This window comes from Grus americana, chromosome Z (genome assembly GCF_028858705.1).
Source record: "Grus americana isolate bGruAme1 chromosome Z, bGruAme1.mat, whole genome shotgun sequence".
NCBI lineage: Eukaryota > Metazoa > Chordata > Aves > Gruiformes > Gruidae > Grus > Grus americana.
The window spans coordinates 7,867,759-7,886,604 of record NC_072891.1 but is presented as its reverse complement, the minus strand read 5'-3'; positions in this window follow the sequence as shown (position 1 = coordinate 7,886,604).

The following is an 18,846-nucleotide window of genomic DNA, read 5'->3' as shown; positions in this document are numbered from 1 at the left end:
ATGTTGGAGGGAAGGGATGCCATCCAGAGGGACCTTCACAGGTTTGAGCGATGGGCCCATGCAAACAGCATGAAGTTCAACAAGGCCAAGTGCAAGGTCCTGCACGTGGGTCGGAGCAAGCCCAAGCACAACTACAGGCTGGGCAGAGAATGAACTTAGAGCAACCCTGAGGAGAAAGTCTTGGTGGTGGTGGTAGACAGGAAGCTCAACATGACCCGGCAATGCGTGCTTCGAGCCCAGAAAGCCAACCATATCCTGGGCTGCATCAAAAGAAATGTGACCAGCAGGTCGAGGGAGGTGATTCTGCCCCTCTACTCCGCTCTCATGAGACCCCACCTGGAGTACTGCATCCAGCTCTGGGGTCCCCAGGAAAAGAAAGACATGGAGCTGCTGGAGTGAGTCCAGAGGAGGGCCATGAAGATGATCAGAGGGCTGGAGCACCTCTGCTATGGAGACAGGCTGATACAATTGGGCTTGTTCAGCCTAGAGAAGAGAAGGCTCCAGGGAGATCTAATCGTGGCTTACCAGTACCTGAAGGGGCTACAGGAAAGCTGGAGAGGGACTGTTTATCAGGGAGTGTAGTGACAGGACAAGGGGTAATGGGTTTAAGCTGAAGGAGGGTCGATTTAGATTAGATGTTAGAAAGAAATTCTTTACTGTGAGGGTGCTGAGGCACTGGCACAGGTTGCCCAGAGAGGTTGTGGATGCCCCATCCCTGGCAGTGTTCAAGGCCAGGTTGGATGGGGCTTTGGGCAATGTGGTCTAGTGGAGGGTGTCCCTGCCCATGGCAAGGGGGTTGGTGGTCCCTTCTAACCCAAACCATTCTATGATTCTATGATCCTGATCTGGGAGTTATTTCATAGTAGTTTCATGGACAATTTTTTAATTTTCTTTCTGAGACAGTTAATGCTGGCTGTTCCCTAGAGCAGGATGTCCACTGTCCTATAGTCATCCTTATGCATGGGTTTTAAGAATTTGGAAGTATCCTTATATGGAAGACTTGAGGAATTTGAGAGAGCCTTTTTTTTTTTTTTTTTTTAATATGGGAGCAAATAATACAGTAGCAAAATCGTATACTTACCCATATAATTATGAAGGAGGGTATTTGGAAAATAACTATGTGGGTTGTGGGAGAAATACCTTGAAACAAGACCCTGGTTGAGCTGTATGAAAAATTTGAATGCCTAGGTTAATATTTACCATATACTTATTTTTAAAGTAATGTGGAGACAAAATACCACTGAATTACATTTGGTGCTACCACGTAACTGTACACACAGTGTAAAGTCAGGTAAAACTAATGGGGAAGATGGAGAACAGTAAAAAGACTTAAAGCAAGACACTTGATGACAGACCAAAGTAGTTTGTTTGTACAGAACAGGTTTGCTCAGTTTGTTTTGTATAATGCCTCACAGGAATGCTAATGAAGACAACAGATCTCATTAGAGGAAGATACAATGGCTTTAATTTGTTTTCTTTTTTTTAGAATAACTGATGTAGTTTTCTGTAGCTTGAATAACATTATGAATGTGGTAACCAGCCTGGGAAACAGAGCCCTCTCAGCATTATAATGAAAACTAACATATTCCAAATCTGTTTAGAAGTATTTGTGCAATTTTTTTTTTTTTTTTTTTTTTTTGTGTGTAGGAGAGGTGGCTGACAGCAAACAACAAAGTTAATTCCTTCAGTTCTATTCCTGTCTTGATTGGACAGTAGGAATGTCAAACAGCTTTTAAGAGAAATCTGAAGATATACCTAGTTGTCTTCTTGTACACAAGAGTTTTCATGCACCATTTAATCGAAGTAAAAACATTTACAGGAACATAAGCCCTGGGTAACCTTTTTGACCATGTGTCGTGGTTTAGGCCCAGCCGGTAGCTGGGTGCCATGCGGCCGCTCACTCACCCCTCCCCCAGCGGGACGGGGAGAACGGGAAAACAACGGCAAAGCCTCGAGGGTTGGGGTAAGGGCAGTTTACTGGGACAGCAAGGGAGAGGGAAACAATCAACAACAGTGCTGATAACAGATATTCACAATGGGTAACAACAGATAATTTACCGAGCCAACGACCGACCGACCGCACACTCAGCCCGTCCCAGAACCGCGCCGAAAAAAAACGCGCCGCCCCCCTCTGCCTGACTAGCCCCCTTTTATGGTGAGCATGACGTCACATGGTATGGAATAGCCCCCAGCCAGCCTAGGTCACCTGTCCTGGCTCCTTGTGAAATTAACTCTGTCCTTGCCAGAACCAGGACATTATCCACCCCTTATTCCATACCATCTATGTCATGCCCAGATTATTTCACAGACACCATTCTCTTACTCCATGGGCCATCGCTCTAAAGTGTCCATCGAGTTCATTTAGTCCATGGCTTTGGGTTCCATCTGCCATTACAGTCTCTCAGAGCAGGAACAATGGTGCGTGCTGCTGGATTGTTGCACGCTCCATCCACAGTTTTTTCACGGCTGGTGTATCTGGTGTGGTCCAGGCTCGTAGTCTGGACATCAAAGATGTGATTTTTCGATGAAGTTCCTGGGCACCAGTTGAAGTCAGTTCTAGTTCCAAAGTCCATCCTTCATTAGTTTTGGGTGATTCTTATGGTCATACCATTGATACAGTATATAGCTATTAACATCATGCAATTTAATTTTATTGGCTATTTTCACCCAAAATCAAATCCCCTTGGGGTACACACCGGATTTCCCCATCCTTTCTCATCACCCACCAAGTGCACCCTGGTCCCTGAGCAAAAGCAATCCCGGAGATGGGCTTGCCTTTGTCTGAAGCAGGGATAACCCAAACTGTTTTACCCAACGTATTTTTCATGCGCACTACTACTACTACTACTACTCCTTCTACTGGGCATGGTAATTTTGATTGGGCAGGGCCAGCTCGATTGGCAGATCCCCTAGTGTTAACTAACCAGGTGGCCTTTGCTAAATGGGTGTCCCAGTGTTTGAGGGTCCCACCACCCATTGCTCTCAGGGTAGTTTTTAGCAGTCCATTGTACCTTTCAATTTTCCCAGAGGCTGGTGCATGGATGTGATACACCCACTCAACACCATGCTCTTTGGCCCAGGTGTCTATGAGGTTGTTCCGAAAATGAGTCCCGTTGTCTGACTCAATTCTCTCTGGGGTGCCATGTCGCCACAGGACTTGCTTTTCAAGACCCAGGATGGTGTTCCGGGCAGTGGCATGGGGCACAGGATATGTTTCCAGCCATCCAGTGGTTACTTCCACCATTGTAAGAACATAGCGCTTGCCTTGGCGGCTTTGTGGGAGTGTGATGTAGTCGATTTGCCATGCTTCCCCATATTTATATTTCAGCCATCGTCCTCCATACCACAGAGGTTTTACCCGCTTGGCTTGCTTGATGGCGGTGCATGTTTCACATTGATGGATGACCTGTGAGATGGCGTCCATGCTCAAGTCCACCCCTCGATCACGGGCCCATCTATATGTCGCATCTCTTCCTTGATGGCCTGAGGCGTTATGGGCCCATCGAGCTATAAATAATTCACCCTTACGCTGCCAGTCCAAATCCACCTGAGCCACTTCGATCTTGGCAGCCTGATCCACCTGCTGGTTGTTCCGATGTTCCTCAGTGGCCCGACTCTTGGGTACGTGGGCATCTACACGACGTACCTTTACAACTAGCTTCTCTAGCCGGGCAGCAATACCTTGCCACAATGGGGCAGCCCAGATGGGTTTGCCTCTGCGTTGCCAGTTGCTCTGCTTCCACTGCTGTAACCACCCCCACAGGGCATTGGCCACCATCCAAGAGTCGGTATAGACGTACCGTGTTGGCCACTTTTCTCTTTCAGCAATATCTAAAGCCAGCTGGATGGCTTTCACCTCTGCAAACTGGCTTGATTCACCTTGTCCTTCAGCAGCTTCTGCAACTCGCCGTGTAGGACTCCATACAGCGGCCTTCCACCTTCGATGCTTTCCCACAATGCGGCAGGACCCATCAGTGAAGAGGGCATATGGTTTCTCATCTTCTGTTAGTTTATTATACAGTGGGGCTTCTTCAGCACGTGTCACCTCCTCCTCTGGTGACATTCCGAAATCTTTGCCTTCTGGCCAGTCTGCGATCACTTCCAGAATTCCTGGACGACTGGGGCTTCCTATTTGAGCCCGCTGTGTAATCAGTGCAACCCACTTGCTCCATGTAGCATCGGTTGCATGATGTGTAGAAGGAGCCCTCTCTTTGAACATCCAGCCCAGCACTGGCAGTCGGGGTGCCAAGAGGAGCTGTGCTTCAGTGCCAATCACCTCTGAAGCAGCTCGAACCCCTTCATAGGCTGCCAATATCTCCTTTTCCGTTGGAGTGTAGCGGCCCTCGGATCCTCTGTATCCCCGACTCCAAAACCCCAGGGGTCGACCTCGAGTCTCCCCTGGTGCTTTCTGCCAGAGACTCCAGGTAGGGCCGTTCTCCCCGGCTGCGGTGTACAACACATTTTTTACATCTGGTCCTGCCCGGACTGGCCCAAGAGCTACGGCATGAACTATTTCTTGTTTAATTTGTTCAAAAGCTTGTCGTTGCTCAGGGCCCCATTTGAAATCATTCTTCTTCCGGGTTACATGGTAGAGAGGGCTTACTCTCAGACTGTAATTCGGAACGTGCATTCGCCAGAAACCCACAACGCCTAAGAAGGCCTGTGTCTCCTTTTTGTTGGTTGGTGGAGACATGGCTGCTATTTTGTTGATAATATCCACTGGGATCTGACGCTGCCCATCATGCCACCTTATTCCTAAAAACTGGATTTCCTGCGCAGGCCCCTTCACCTTACTTCGTTTTATGGCAAAGCCAGCCTGCAGCAGGATTTGGATTATTTTCTTCCCTTTCTCAGAAACTTCCTCTGCTGAGTTGCCCCATACAATGATGTCATCAATGTACTGCAGGTGCTCTGGGGCTTCGCCCTTTTCCAGTGCAGTCTGGATCAGTCCATGGCAAATGGTGGGGCTGTGTTTCCACCCCTGGGCCAGTCGATTCCAGGTATACTGGACGCCCCTCCAAGTGAAGGGAAACTGTGGCCTGCACTCTGCTGCCAAAGGGATCGAGAAAAATGCATTAGCTGTATCAATTGTGGCATACCATTTGGCTGCCTTCGACTCCAGTTCATATTGAAGCTCCAGCATGTCTGGCACGGCAGCACTCATCAGCGGTGTGACTTCATTCAGGCCACGATAGTCTACCGTCAGCCTCCACTCTCCATTGGACTTCCGCACTGGCCATATGGGACTGTTAAAGGGTGAGCGGGTTCTGCTGATCCCTCCCTGACCCTCCAGTTGACGGAATGGATGGCAACCAGGGAGTCTCTGTTGGTGCGGTATTGCCGATGGTGCACAGTTGTTGTAGCAATCGGCACCTGTTGCTCTTCAACCCTCAGCAACCCTACAACAGAAGGTTCCTCCGAGAGACCGGGCAAACTAGACAATGGTTCAATTTCCTCCGCTTCCAAGGCAGCTATTCCAAAAGCCCACCGGTAGCCTTTTGGGTCTTTGAAATACCCTTTCCGGTGGTAGTCTATGCCCAGGATGCACGGAGCCTCCGGCCCAGTCACAATGGGGTGCTTTTGCCACTCATTCCCAGTTAGACTTACTTCAGCCTCCAACAGAGTCAACTGTTGGGATCCCCCTGTCACACCAGAAATAGATATCAGTTCCACCCCTTCATAACTCGATGGCATTAGGGTGCACTGTGCACCGGTGTCCACTAGGGCTTTGTACTCCTGTGGGTCCGATGTGCCAGGCCATCGGATCCACACAGTCCAATACACTCTATTGTCCCTTTCCTCCACCTGGCTGGAGGCAGGGTCCCTCTAATCCTGCTCATCATATTCACTACTCATCTCTTGCAGAAAGGACTTAGAAGTCCCTTCAAGAGGATCATAAGTGCAATCAGGCCTTCCACTTGATCTGGGGGGCTGCCCAGTGGAAACTGGAGCAGCATTCTTTCTGGAAGAGTCCCTTTGTACAGCTGTCTTGCCTTGTAGCTCATGTACGCGTGCCCGCAAGATTGAGGTAAGCTTCCCATCCCATTTCCTCATGTCTTCTCCGTGGTCACGCAGATAAAACCACAGGATACCTCGTGGTGTGTATGCTCCATATCCCCTCTCCAGAGCAGAAAAACGCTTACTCCTAACAGCTGAAATACGTGTCTGTGTAGGTGGGGAGTACAATATATCCTCTTTGAGTTGCCGGACATCCTGGGACAGTTTCTCCACAGCCAAGACGAGGGAGGAAGAAAGGCTCTCTTCATATTGCCGGAGTCGGCCAGCCACTTCGTCCACTGTGGGTGCCTCTTCACTCTTCCAGTCGATTACTGCCAGTGAGTTGGCATACGATGATGGTGCACTTCGTACAAATTTTCACCACATGGGTCGGGTACACTGGACTTCATCGGGGTCTGTGGGCAACTGTGCATTGTCCGGATCATAATAAACCATTTCCCGCACAGCTAATTCCCTCAGATATTGGATACCTCTCTCCATGGTGGTCCACTTGCCTGGCCGACATACGACATCTTCACTGAAAGGATACCTTTCCCTCACACTTGACAGGAGTCGCCTTCAGAGGCTGAGGGCCTGTGCCTTCTTCCCAATTGCCTTGTCAATGCCCCCTTCCCTAGACAAGGATCCCAGCTGCTTGGCCTCCCTGCCCTCCAGTTCCAGGCTACTGGCCCCATTATCCCAGCAGCGGAGCAGCCAGGTAATTATGTGCTCCCCTGGAAGGCGGCTGAAATCTTTCCGCATATCTCGCAGCTCACTCAGGGACAGGGATCGGGTGATCACTTCTGGTTCTGACTCTTCTTGTTCTCGTGATGGTCCTGGTTCATCATCGTCTCTCACTAAGTGAACCGATTTCCTTGTGTATTTCTTTTTGTGTATAGGGGCGACCGATACTGGTATGGGTTGATCTTTTGGCTCAGCTATAGTGCCTGTTGCGGGGGTTTGGGCAGCTGCAGTGCCTGTTGTGGGGGTCTGGGCAGCTGCAGTGCCTGTTGTGGGGGTCTGGGCAGCTGCAGTGCCTGTTGCGGGGGTCTGGGCAGCTGCAGTGCCTGTTGCGGGGGCTGTTGCAGGGGCTTGGGCAGCTGCAGGGCCTGAGGATCCTCTCTCCCCCTCTGGATGGTGCTGTCTACTATCAAGCAGTGTTTGATAGATTGTGGCCAGGGCCCAGCACAGCGCAGTAAGTTGTGTCTCCTTAGAATCCCCACAGCATTTTCCTTTCAAATATTCTACCATTTTATGAGGGTCTTGCAGTTGTTCGGGGGTGAAGCTCCAAACCATTGGGGGTGAGAAGGTCTCTAGATACCCGCCCATACTCTCCCACATGCCGTGGCAGCCCTGACCATTCAGCCTTGGGGAAAATCCCTGGGTGGTATTCTTGAAACAATTTTTGCTAACCCTGAACAGGACTTGGAAAGCATGCAGGAGACCTAGCAATAGGAATATACTGGCCTGAACATTCCAAGGGTGTTCAAAATTCTCAAAAATGGTCATGACCAACCAAAAGGGAAAAGGGGAGGTGAAAGAGTGGGAGAAGGTATCCCCCCCATCTTCCCCATAGATTGGGTGCGATTATTAATCAATTCTGAAAGATACTGACCAAGGTACGGGCCTGACAGAAATGCCACGTACAAGTACCAGCTCAGACTCATGACCGTCGATGATATCATAAGCCATTATCACACAGTACAACAATAAGAGAACAGGAACCCCTTTTCCAGAGGTGATAAACAGCACAGCAGGGATTACATAGAGTAAACTTGGGTTTACAAACCAGAGCCATGTGACCAAACAGAACATCATTATGACCAGCAACTGTTTCAAGAACATTATAAATGCTTATAACAATTTTGTTTTAACAAACTTGGGTCAGACTTGTCCTTATCACAACCCCTCGAGCCCCACGTTGGGTGCTAAAAGGACTGTCGTGGTTTAGGCCCAGCCGGTAGCTGGGTGCCACGCGGCCGCTCACTCACCCCTCCCCCAGCGGGACGGGGAGAACGGGAAAACAACGGCAAAGCCTGGAGGGTTGGGATAAGGGCAGTTTACTGGAACAGCAAGGGAGAGGGAAACAATCAACAACAGTACTGATAACAGATATTAACAATGAGTAACAACAGATAACAATTTACCGAGCCAACGAACGACCGACCGCACACTCAGCCCGTCCCGGAACCGCGCCGAAAAAAAACGCGCCGCCCCCCTCTGCCCGACTAGCCCCCTTTTATGGTGAGCATGACGTCACATGGTATGGAATAGCCCCCCAGCCAGCCTAGGTCACCTGTCCTGGCTCCTTGTGAAATTAACTCTGTCCTTGCCAGAACCAGGACACCATGGCTTCAGAGTCTTCCATGACTTACACAAATTAGCCATTTTTGACCTATCTTCAGCAAAAAAAACCATACAGACACAGACCCTAAGTTCAATGTTGTGCTGGTTTAGGCTAGGGTTGAGTTAATTTTCTCCACAGTAGGTAGTACGGGGCTATGTTTTTGGATTTGTGCTGACAACAGTGCTGATAACACAGGGATGTTCTCGTTCCTGCTGAGCAGTGCTCACACAGAGCCAAGGCCTTTTCTGCTCCTCACCCCACCCCACCAGCGAGGAGGCTGGGGGTGCACAAGGAGTTGGGAGGGGACACAGCCGGGACAGCTGACCCCAGCTGACCAAAGGGATATTCCATACCATATGACGTCATGTTCAGCATATCAAGCATGGGGGAAGAAAGTGGCATTCGGAATGATGCCGTTTGTCTTCCCAAGTCACCATTATGCATGACAGAGCCCTGCTTTCCTGGAGATGGCTGAACACCTGCCTGCCCATGGGAAGTGGTGAATGAATTCCTTGTTTTGCTTTGCTTGTGCATTCGGCTTTTGCTTTACCTGTTAAGCTGTCTTTATCTCAACCCATGAGTCTTTTGATTCTCTCTCCCATCCCACCAAGAGAGGAGTGAGTGAATGGCTGTGTGGGGCTTAGTTGCTGGCTGGGGTTAAACCACAACAAATGTAGGACCAAATGCATCCTGCTAAGATTCATCCTGGTATTATAGAATCATGGAATCATAGAATCATTAAGGTTGGCAAAGACCTCTAAGATCGTCGAGTCCAACTGTCAGCCCAACACCACCATGCCTACTAAACCATGTCCCAAAGTTTCATGTCTACATGTTTTTTTGAACACCTCCAGGGATGGTGGCACCACTACCTCTCTGGGCAGCCTGTTCCAATGTTTGACCACTCTTTCAGTGAAGAAATTTTTCCTAATATCCAATCTAAATCTCCTCTGACGCAACTTGAGGCCATTTCCTCTCGTCCTACCACTTGTTACTTGGGAAAAGAGACCGACACCCACCTGGCTACACCCTCCTTTCAGGTAGTTGTAGAAAGCGATCAGGTCTCCCCTCAGCCTCCTCTTCTCCAGGCTCAACAACCCCAGTTCCCTCAGCCACTCCTCATCAGACTTGTGCTCCAGACCCTTCACCACTCCGTTGCCCTTCTCTGGACATGCTCCAGCACCTCAATGTCCTTCTTGTAGTGAGGGGCCCAAAACCAGACACAGAACTCGAAGTGCAGCCTCACCAAATATGTAATAATATATATAGCCTTGCATATTACAGAGCTCTGCAGATTGAGTTAAATAGCTAGACAGAATTTTAAGAGATATCCATGCGTATTTATCAAAACTGGGCAGTTTCTTGTGTGTGAAAACAATTATTTTGACAAAAGTGATGAAGTTTTCCTGAGTCCAAGATTAAATTCTGGTCTCAGAGAGTCTTGCTGACCTAGATAATAGCTGAGGTGTCAGGATATGCACAGGGAAGATAGAAAAACAGTTATAGGTCATTCTCAATGTTTTGTTTTTTTTTTCTCCCCACCTAAGTGCTAAGAAAACAAACATCTAATTCTGATTCTGCATCAAAACAAGAACTAATTTTGAAACAATCTTTTTTTTTTTTCATAAAATCAAAATGTTGTTTTCCAGAGAACCCTAATGAGCTGTCATAATAATAACAAATCATATGCTCATGAGATTTCCTGCACAATATTGTAACATAAAGAGGTTTATATCAGATTCAAAAAAGCATCTTAATTTTGGACATATATCCAAATAGTCTGACTTCACACTTACTTCAGTTAAGTTTCTCCAAATAGGCATGACATGAAGGAAGAGTAAGACTGCGTTTTTCCTATGCTCATCCATCCCAAACAGGTTTAAAATAAATTATCTGTTTCTGTATATTGTATAACATAAGGACTGCAGTAGAATTAGTCAGGACAATTGGTTGTCTGTAATATAGATAGATTTAATGCATGTAACACCAAATAACAGTTAATATAAAAAAAGAGTCTTACATATCTATAGCTGTTTACTAAAAATAAACAGAAATAGCATTGTCTTAAGTGAAATGGCAAAAATATTTTTACTTTTTTAAGAATATGTTCTGTTTAACTAGTCTTCACCCTCCACTCAGCAAGTTTGACTTTAGTCTATTTTTAATTTCAACAAACTCGTTAGTCGTGCTTGCTTTCATTACATTGGTGGCATAACGTGAGAAGACTCAGTCAGTCTTTCTAACGACATAATATTTTTCTATCACTGAAAATAGGGAATCTTTTAAAAGCAAAGAGGAGAGGAACTTAGAGGGAAGGATCTAACAATGAAGAATAAATTGTATATCAGTTTAACAACAACAACAAGAAGAAAAAGGAATAGAAAAAGAACCTGGGTGGGGTGAAATAAATAGCAATAAATAGGAAGAAAGAAAAAAAGAAAACACTGCTCCAAATATGCATAAATAGGGGAAAAATAATTTATGACAGAACCAAACCTTCAAAAATATTGAAATTGTGGGTTTTTTTCATCAGTTTTGAAAAACTTAGATAAAAATAGTTTTGTGATTAAGTTACTGAGGTAGCATTCAGGAAACTGCTGTTTATTTACTGCCTCTGTCAGATTTTCTATGCAATTAGAGAAAATCCCTTAGATATTGGGATTTAAAGGCCCTGATGGCAAAATGAAGACAGCAATATTTCTTTCTCTAGCCCTTATTTCCAGTCCTGGTCCTTTATATTATGTTCATTAGGTACAGAAAGCAAGTATGAAAAGATGATTCAGTATCTCCATGACCTAACATGGGAATATGGGCAAGTCAAGTTCTGGCTCCTGTATTAATGAATATTATTTATACAAAGGGAAACAATTCTACTGGAGAAAATTAAAACTATCTCACATACATATGAAGAATGTGATCCTTATCTTCAAAAATAGCAGGATCTACAGCTTGCCAGCCTAGTTGCGTTTCTTGGTGTAGCCCGGTATATACGACTTTTGCTGTAACTAGTAAGAGGCAACAGGCTTTGTGCTGACGTGGATGTGCAAGGCATCTGGAGTATTCCAGGCTTATATTGACCTCAGATCATCTCAGCTTGCTTTGAGTGTTAAAACAATGGTCTTTTGGTCAACTGGCTACTGCTTAGCTCTGTGAATACTATATATAGTGAAGATCTAACAACCTCTGTAATCAATGAGCAGCAAACATTAACCTTTTATGTTATTTGGGGATGTGGAAAGTTAATGAACAACTTAAGATAATAGCTAACAGGTGAATTAAGTTCGGTAGGAATCAGTGAAGAAAGAGCAAGAAGGAAACTATTAGAAAGCGTATAAAAACATCCCTAAAAACAAAACCAAAACCAGACAAAAACAAAATGAAGAGGGCTGAAAGTAAAGTTGTTATTATTATTTTTGCTTTGGGTCACAATTTTATTAGGAAACTGATTATTTGGTAGACCCTTAAACTCCTGTTCTTCAGGAAAACTGAACTGGTTGACTTTACAAGAATATCTGAGGGTAAACTTAGATTAGAAATTGTAAAGTTTGTGCAAGTCAGTCTTAACTGCATTATTAAATGGAAATGTTACTATCAATCTCATAGTAAAAATAGTAACTCTTATATTTCTGTAAGACTGAGCTTGATTTAAACTAACAATAAATTCTTACCTCCATTTACTAGGTGTGTTCCATTTTGGCCATAACAAGATTTTTAGTGTCATACTAGGAAGACTGTGCAGCAAATCTTCCTTGAGCCATGTCCAGGTTTTGGAAAGGATAAGATTATGAAGTGGCCAGCCTGGATTCATCATGGCAAAATTGTGCCTGATGAACTAGATTACCTTTATGATGAGATGACTGGCTTCGTAGGTAGTGGAAATCAGTGGAAATTGTTTACCTTATCTTTAGCAAGGCTGTTGGGATGGTGTCCTACAGTGTTCTTGCAGAGAAATTAAAAAAGAAAAAAAAAAAAAAAGAACTTTTCTTCAAAACCTCCCTAAACTCTAACTTTGAAGGTGACTTCCACATACACCTCTGAGCAGGGTGTGGTAACGACCTCCAGAGGTCCCTTTCAGCCTAAATTATTGCACAATTTTATGACTACATCATCCTCAGCACATTCAGCAGAACAATTGTTTAAGCACTCCTTGAAGAAAGGTAAGCCTCAAATGCCTTTGAGTCCAGCAAAACTTGGGAGATCATTCCAATGAACAAATTGATTTGCACAGCAAGAAATTCATTTCCAGTTCAGCATCACAGCACAATCATAGATCCACATCCCTAAGTAATTATACAAAGCTTATTTCCCTTCTCTCTTCAGGAAACGAATGTATGACTCCTAATTGTTAAACAAGGAAAGCAGTTTCTATATGAACGCTGATTCTTACTTGCTTGGGAACTGAAAGGCACCTTCAATAGAACCCAGCTGTCTCAAATTCAAGAACAGAGATTTGTTTTGCCTTGTTTTCTCGGCTGCAGTAAAATAAAAATTTAGCAGAAATAATAAGATCCAATTGCTCATAAGTAAATGGCAGCTTAAACAAAGACAGTTGGGCAGTAATTGTTTCTGTGCTTTCAGTTGTTTCCATTTCAGGCTTTGTCATTGACTTTATCAGTACATGTTCTGTGTTGGCTAAGATTTTGGTTAGACATGCCAAGAAAAATAATTTAGAATTTCGCAATCTAAGCAGTTCACAACGCTCTGTTACCTGCACCATTTTCCAAGTAGTTTTTTATGTCCTTATTCACTGAATAGGGAACCTGAATTCTGCACTCATGCTGAGTATTTCCATCCAGAATACTATGTGGAAAGGCTTTTAAATATTGATATTGTCTAAAAGGTGAGACAAGAAGACCAAGAATACCTGAAATGAACCTGGAACTGGTAAGGCAAAATTTATTCCTGACATTGGGGTTTGACCAGAACACCCTGTATCTACAACTTTGTAAGAGCTGTGAATTCTGTAATAATGTAATGAATTGAAAAGTCCCAGTGAGTTCAGCAGGCCAGGTCCTCGAAATAGATGAGTTTGGTGTGAAGAATGCCGCATAAAGGCCAGTCCAGTCACCAACAAATCCTTATCTGCAGCTGAACATAATCTTTGTGAAAGATGAGGGCATATATTGTATAGTAACAAGGGGTGGGACTCACCTCTCCTTTTAGCTGTCTTGAAGTTAAGTGTCTAATTTAAGCCGTTCCCTTAGACTCTTCATAGTTAATGGGGAGATATAGCTAAGATGAATCGCTTTCTGTAGAACTCCTTCTTAAATACCCATCATAAAATGGGATGAATTGCCCTCCAGAGGCACTAATCTCCCACAGTTGGCTCTAGAGGGAGCCTGGTCGTCTAGCTCAGACTAAACACCTAATCTGTTCTGAGATGCCATTGTACCTTTCTGTGAGACAATTAGCTATCAAATCAAAAGAAACCACCATTGTTTTCAGATAAGAAAAAAAATTCCAGGTCTGAAAAACTAATGCCAAGACTGTTCTGTAATTTAGGCCTGACTATAGTTTTGTTGGTTGCTTTCTCTTTTCTTCCCTTTTGCTTTCAATGATAAAAATGTTTTAAGGAAATTAAAATGTACTGTGAATATCTGCTGAGAACAATCCCATAAGAGCTCCAAAGCCAGTTTTTTGAGCACCTTGAAATTGCTCTTTCCTTCCCCTGTATTGTTGCATTACTTATCCTGTGTCAGCTTCATGCTGTTCTGCACAAATCAAAGAAACTTCTTTAACAATCAGCCAGGAAACCTGTTTTCCTATCAATCTGTCTGGTTTCTTGCCTTGCCAAGAGGAGAATGCAAATTATTTTGTGCATAAAGATGCAAAAGCAGTGTGGTTCAGAACTCTTCTGCAGGTTATATTTCTCTTCAACATAATAGGCAACTAAAACTCCTTTCCAAATCCAGTATCATTAAAAAATCTTCCATTAAAATCTTCCTTTAAAATCAATGATCTTTCAAAGTAATCAAAGAAATAGGTAGTAAGATATTTCTTAATGTTAATGTTAATTCTGACTGCCATATTTTCTGGAGCTTCAAATGGTAATACATGTTAACCTGGAGTTATTCAGGTTCATTTTAAAGGGATTAAATTTATCTCCCTTTCTGAAATGAGAGAAGATACCCCTGCCCACACCTTTCACATATGTCAAAGGAGACTAAGAAGCTGGCTAAGAATAAATTCTTGATCTTATGTGGCCTTCCCCCAAACAGTTTTAGTAATGTAAACGACAGCCAGAAAACACTACTAGACCTAAATCCCTTTGAAGTCTAGCAGCAACATGTCCATCCTAATGATCTCACTTTCTTCACTTTCCCTAACCTTTCTGGATTGCTGTCATTGCTAATTGTGTGAAATACATATAAATTCTGACGTCTCTGAGAAATTCATACTCCATTTGTTTGTGGATAGTATTAGGTGTTCATATTAAATTATACAGATTTAGCGTTGAAGGAAGGTTGTTGAAGGAAATATTGCATCCCATTTTAGCCAAGGAAAAGGCCATGGATGCCATAAGGACCTGACAGGGCAGGATCTCAGACCTTGTCCAGACACGTACTGACCTGAGATGGTTTAACTTCCTTTAGTTCTGATAATACCGGTGTTTTGGTCAGGTGGCTATTATCCATATTGTTTTAGCTCAGGTTTGTGAGTGCCATATGCAGAAAAATCTAACAAACCTCTATAGTCACAGGGTAACAAATGATAACTTTTTGTGCTAATGGGCTGGCGGAGATTAGTGTACAATATTCAAATATTAGCTGGATACAAACTAAAAGAAAGTAGACTCTGTGTGAGAAAGTTTATGCAAATATGTTTGTGACAAGCAGGTCCAAGAGGATCAAAGACCGGAGTGGAGAAAACACCCACCATCAGCAGCACATTCCTCCCAGTGAAAGACTCAGGACATGGAGGACTCATTGTAAGCCCTCTCCTTCTCACCAGCCCTTCTCCTTGGAGAAAACTGATGTTGTTGACTTCAGGATCCAGAAGAACATAGAAAGGTTAAGTATAAGACCAGAGAAAAGGGCTAGACAAAGGACTGTTTCAAACTTTATTTAAAAAAAAAAAAAAAAGTTGTTAAAAAACCTCTACAAACATCAAAAACACTTTCAAGTGTTTTTGCTGAAATCCCCTTGATTTTTTTTTTTTTAAATTATTTATTTATTTTTTTATTAGAGAAATACAGAGCACAAGCTTTAGTTCACAGGCTTTATGCCTCCAAGCAGCTTCATGAACTGGTCACACCAGTAATTCCATTTCTCCTGCATCACAGCTCAGCTGGATGTATTCCATACTGTCTTCATGACATTGCAAAATGAGAGGGTTAGATGTATATAATGGTAAATATACACAGTCAAAAAACTAAAAGGGGAAGCTCTGAGGCATTACAGCTATAATTAAAAAAAAAAAAACCAAAAAAAAACCTAGAAATAAATATTTCATTTTCTCTAAGGATTTCCTCTATCCACCATATCCTATAAATTTATTGTATTGACCAACACCCTACCACATCCAGTTTTATGGAAACAATGAGATTTCTTCTGTTTCTTCTTATGGGACCTTTCACAATCTGTCAGATCTCTCCATAATTAAATATTTTCTGATGTCCAGCCTAGAAATTTCTTTGCTTAATTTCCTTCTGTTAATTATGAATCAGTCCCTTTGAAATGATCTAAATAAAATTTGTCCTTTTCAGCTGTTTACTTCCTTGAATGAATCACAAACAATGATCATATCTTCTGAAACCTGTCATTTGGTCAATATATATTTAGTTTTCAGACTACACAGAGGAAGCCCTTGTGGATACAGGGTTGATCATCTGAGGGTTATCCTCTATTTGTTCTTTTTAGTGAGTAGTGGTGCAGAAATGCATTCCAGATTTGATCAAAGGTATATAGTATCTTACTCTGTTCAAAGGCTGCTCATTCATATTTTACGGTTTCAAGAACAGCATTGACCCAGCAATCAATATGAGATGTTAAGATTATTTTTTTTCTGTACTTACCTATAGTTGCTTGAAGGGAACAGCTATGTTTGTAAGTTGTCACCACAGATGATTCTATTTTTTTTTCTAATTAGTCCAGCAATTATCATGATTCAAATCTAAAGTTAAACTTTTTTAAAGTTAGTTAATATTGTTACTGTAGACAATGGAAGATGACTTTAGATCCAAACCAGCCATGTGAAGTATAGCAAGGAAAGACAAAAGCACTTGCAATACCTAAGCCCTTGAAAAATAAATGCAGAGGTAAAAAACTCAGCTACAAATTTCAGGAACATATTCAGCACTATTATACGTATCCCATGGCATTTAAACTTCTGAACTATTTACCATTTCTCATCATACGCATCTGAGCTGTGTTGAAACCTAGTACAAGTTCTTTTTTACACCTAGGAAATTCCCCTTTTCACAGAATCACAATAGTCTGTCACATAAGTAAATACACAGAGTATTTTAAATAATAATAAAAAAAAAGCAGAATGTAATATATCCATCAAAACAGTGAGTGTTTTCTTTTGTTCATTTTAGGTTTTGCTTTTTCTTGAGAGACATACAATTTTTGCTCTAGAGATCTACTATTCTGTTTCTTATGATGAGTGTAAAGGGCAGAAATCTTAAAGGCATGAGGCCCTGAATGCCTCAGGATATTTTCAGAGAATATATAAGGTATAAATCTGAAGTTTTAATTTTATGCTGCAGCAAGTCAGTTGTATCATGTGGGGAGCCTCTCTTTGCTTCTCACCTGCATGTGCATGATGCACTCCCTGCATTCAACCTCTATGTATAAGTAATGAAATATTTACCAGACCAGATTGAATACACAACTGTATTTTGATAGCCGTGGGGCTAGAGCACTCACTGGAGGGGAAGCAGATGCCATTTGACATGATGAACCAGGTGGAGGAACCTGAAACCAAGTTTCTTGCATCTGAGAAGAGTAGGATCACCAAGGGCTAGACTTCAGTTTTTTGACTCACCTCTGAGTCTCTTTGGGGACACACCTCTCTTCTTGTCTCCCCCTCCTTCAATAATAGACCCAGGTGCAGCATTTCAGGGATGATGAAGGGATCATTTTAATATTTCTGATACTTTAAAAATAGTCAATGAAATATGCACGTTTGAATCAAATTAGTGTTTATTTGTGTAGGCCAGAACAGCCACATTTTATGGAGGACAAATAAATCCTTGCTTCTTCTCCCTTGCAAAAACTGTGCTCTACTGATATCTTCCTGAAGAGAGTCATAATGTTGATGAAAAACCTTTTAGGTAGTGCCATGGGACACCTTATGAGGAAAAATATATCTGCATGTACAGCTAGATAGTTAATGTTAATAAATGTTTACTGGCACATAAAAATAAAGTAACATTGATCAGTAAGGGGGGTGTGTGTTCTTTTTTTTTTTAACAAAAAAAAAAAAACGAAGTTGTTGTACATGTGTGAATCATGTCACTACCAGAGCTGCGGATGAGGTATGAGGTTTAACATCTGATTGGTAGATGCTCAGGTGTTACACTTACAATAGGGATAGTATGTGAAAAGAGCAGCTTTATTTTATAAACGGCTTTTAGAGTCCAGCTTTTAACACGTATCTCTGCTGCTGCCATCTACTGAAGAAAACAGGTCATTCCTGTTCAGGAGAACCAGTAATCCAGCACAAAAGCTACCACTGCCTGTGCATTTGGTTGTTTGAATTACAAATCCTATCTCAGATGCAGCATGTGTGAAGTTAACCAAATGTGCGCTAGTAGCCACTCACTTCTATAAAGCAAGGCCAGCAAATACTTTCTTGGAGATACTGTTATGCTGTCACCAAGTGAAGCTCAACAGGTGATAGCCTTGGCATCTGCCTCTGGGAGAATCTGAAATTATAGAAGTTTATTGCATTTCATTTATCATGTCGTGCTTGTTAGCATGCTGTTTTATAGGCACATTGCTCCGCAGTGTAACCATTTTAGTGTGCAAACTCTATGTTTTTAGTTTAATTTGCAACAGATATGATATAAAGATAAACGAGATAGTGTTTCTTACCCACCAGCTGGAATTGTCCCCAGCAGTTTGCTAGCCATCAATCACAACAGGGATGGAAGACCTTCTGTAACACACATTAAGAACTCCTTATTTGCAAAGACAAAAATGAAGTAAAGAGAGATCACTACATGCAATCTCACTCAGCTCTATATATTATGGATTACAACTATGCACAGATTTCATATCCCAGAAAATGACTATGGAGACAAAAACAGATTCGGTGAACAGTGTACGTGTGTGCATTACCTCTCTGAAAAGTGCATGTGTGGTGGTTTATAATCATGATTTATTGATATGGTTTGACCAAGGCCTAGACTAATTTTAGCTAAATTTTGACATTTAGATGAGATGGTTAAGCATTTTCCTTCTCTCAGGAGAAAGATAGGGTCCCCTCTAGCAGTGTGTAATAACAGAAATACAATTCAGAGCTTTAACTAGACAGGCACCTACAGCAATTATCCT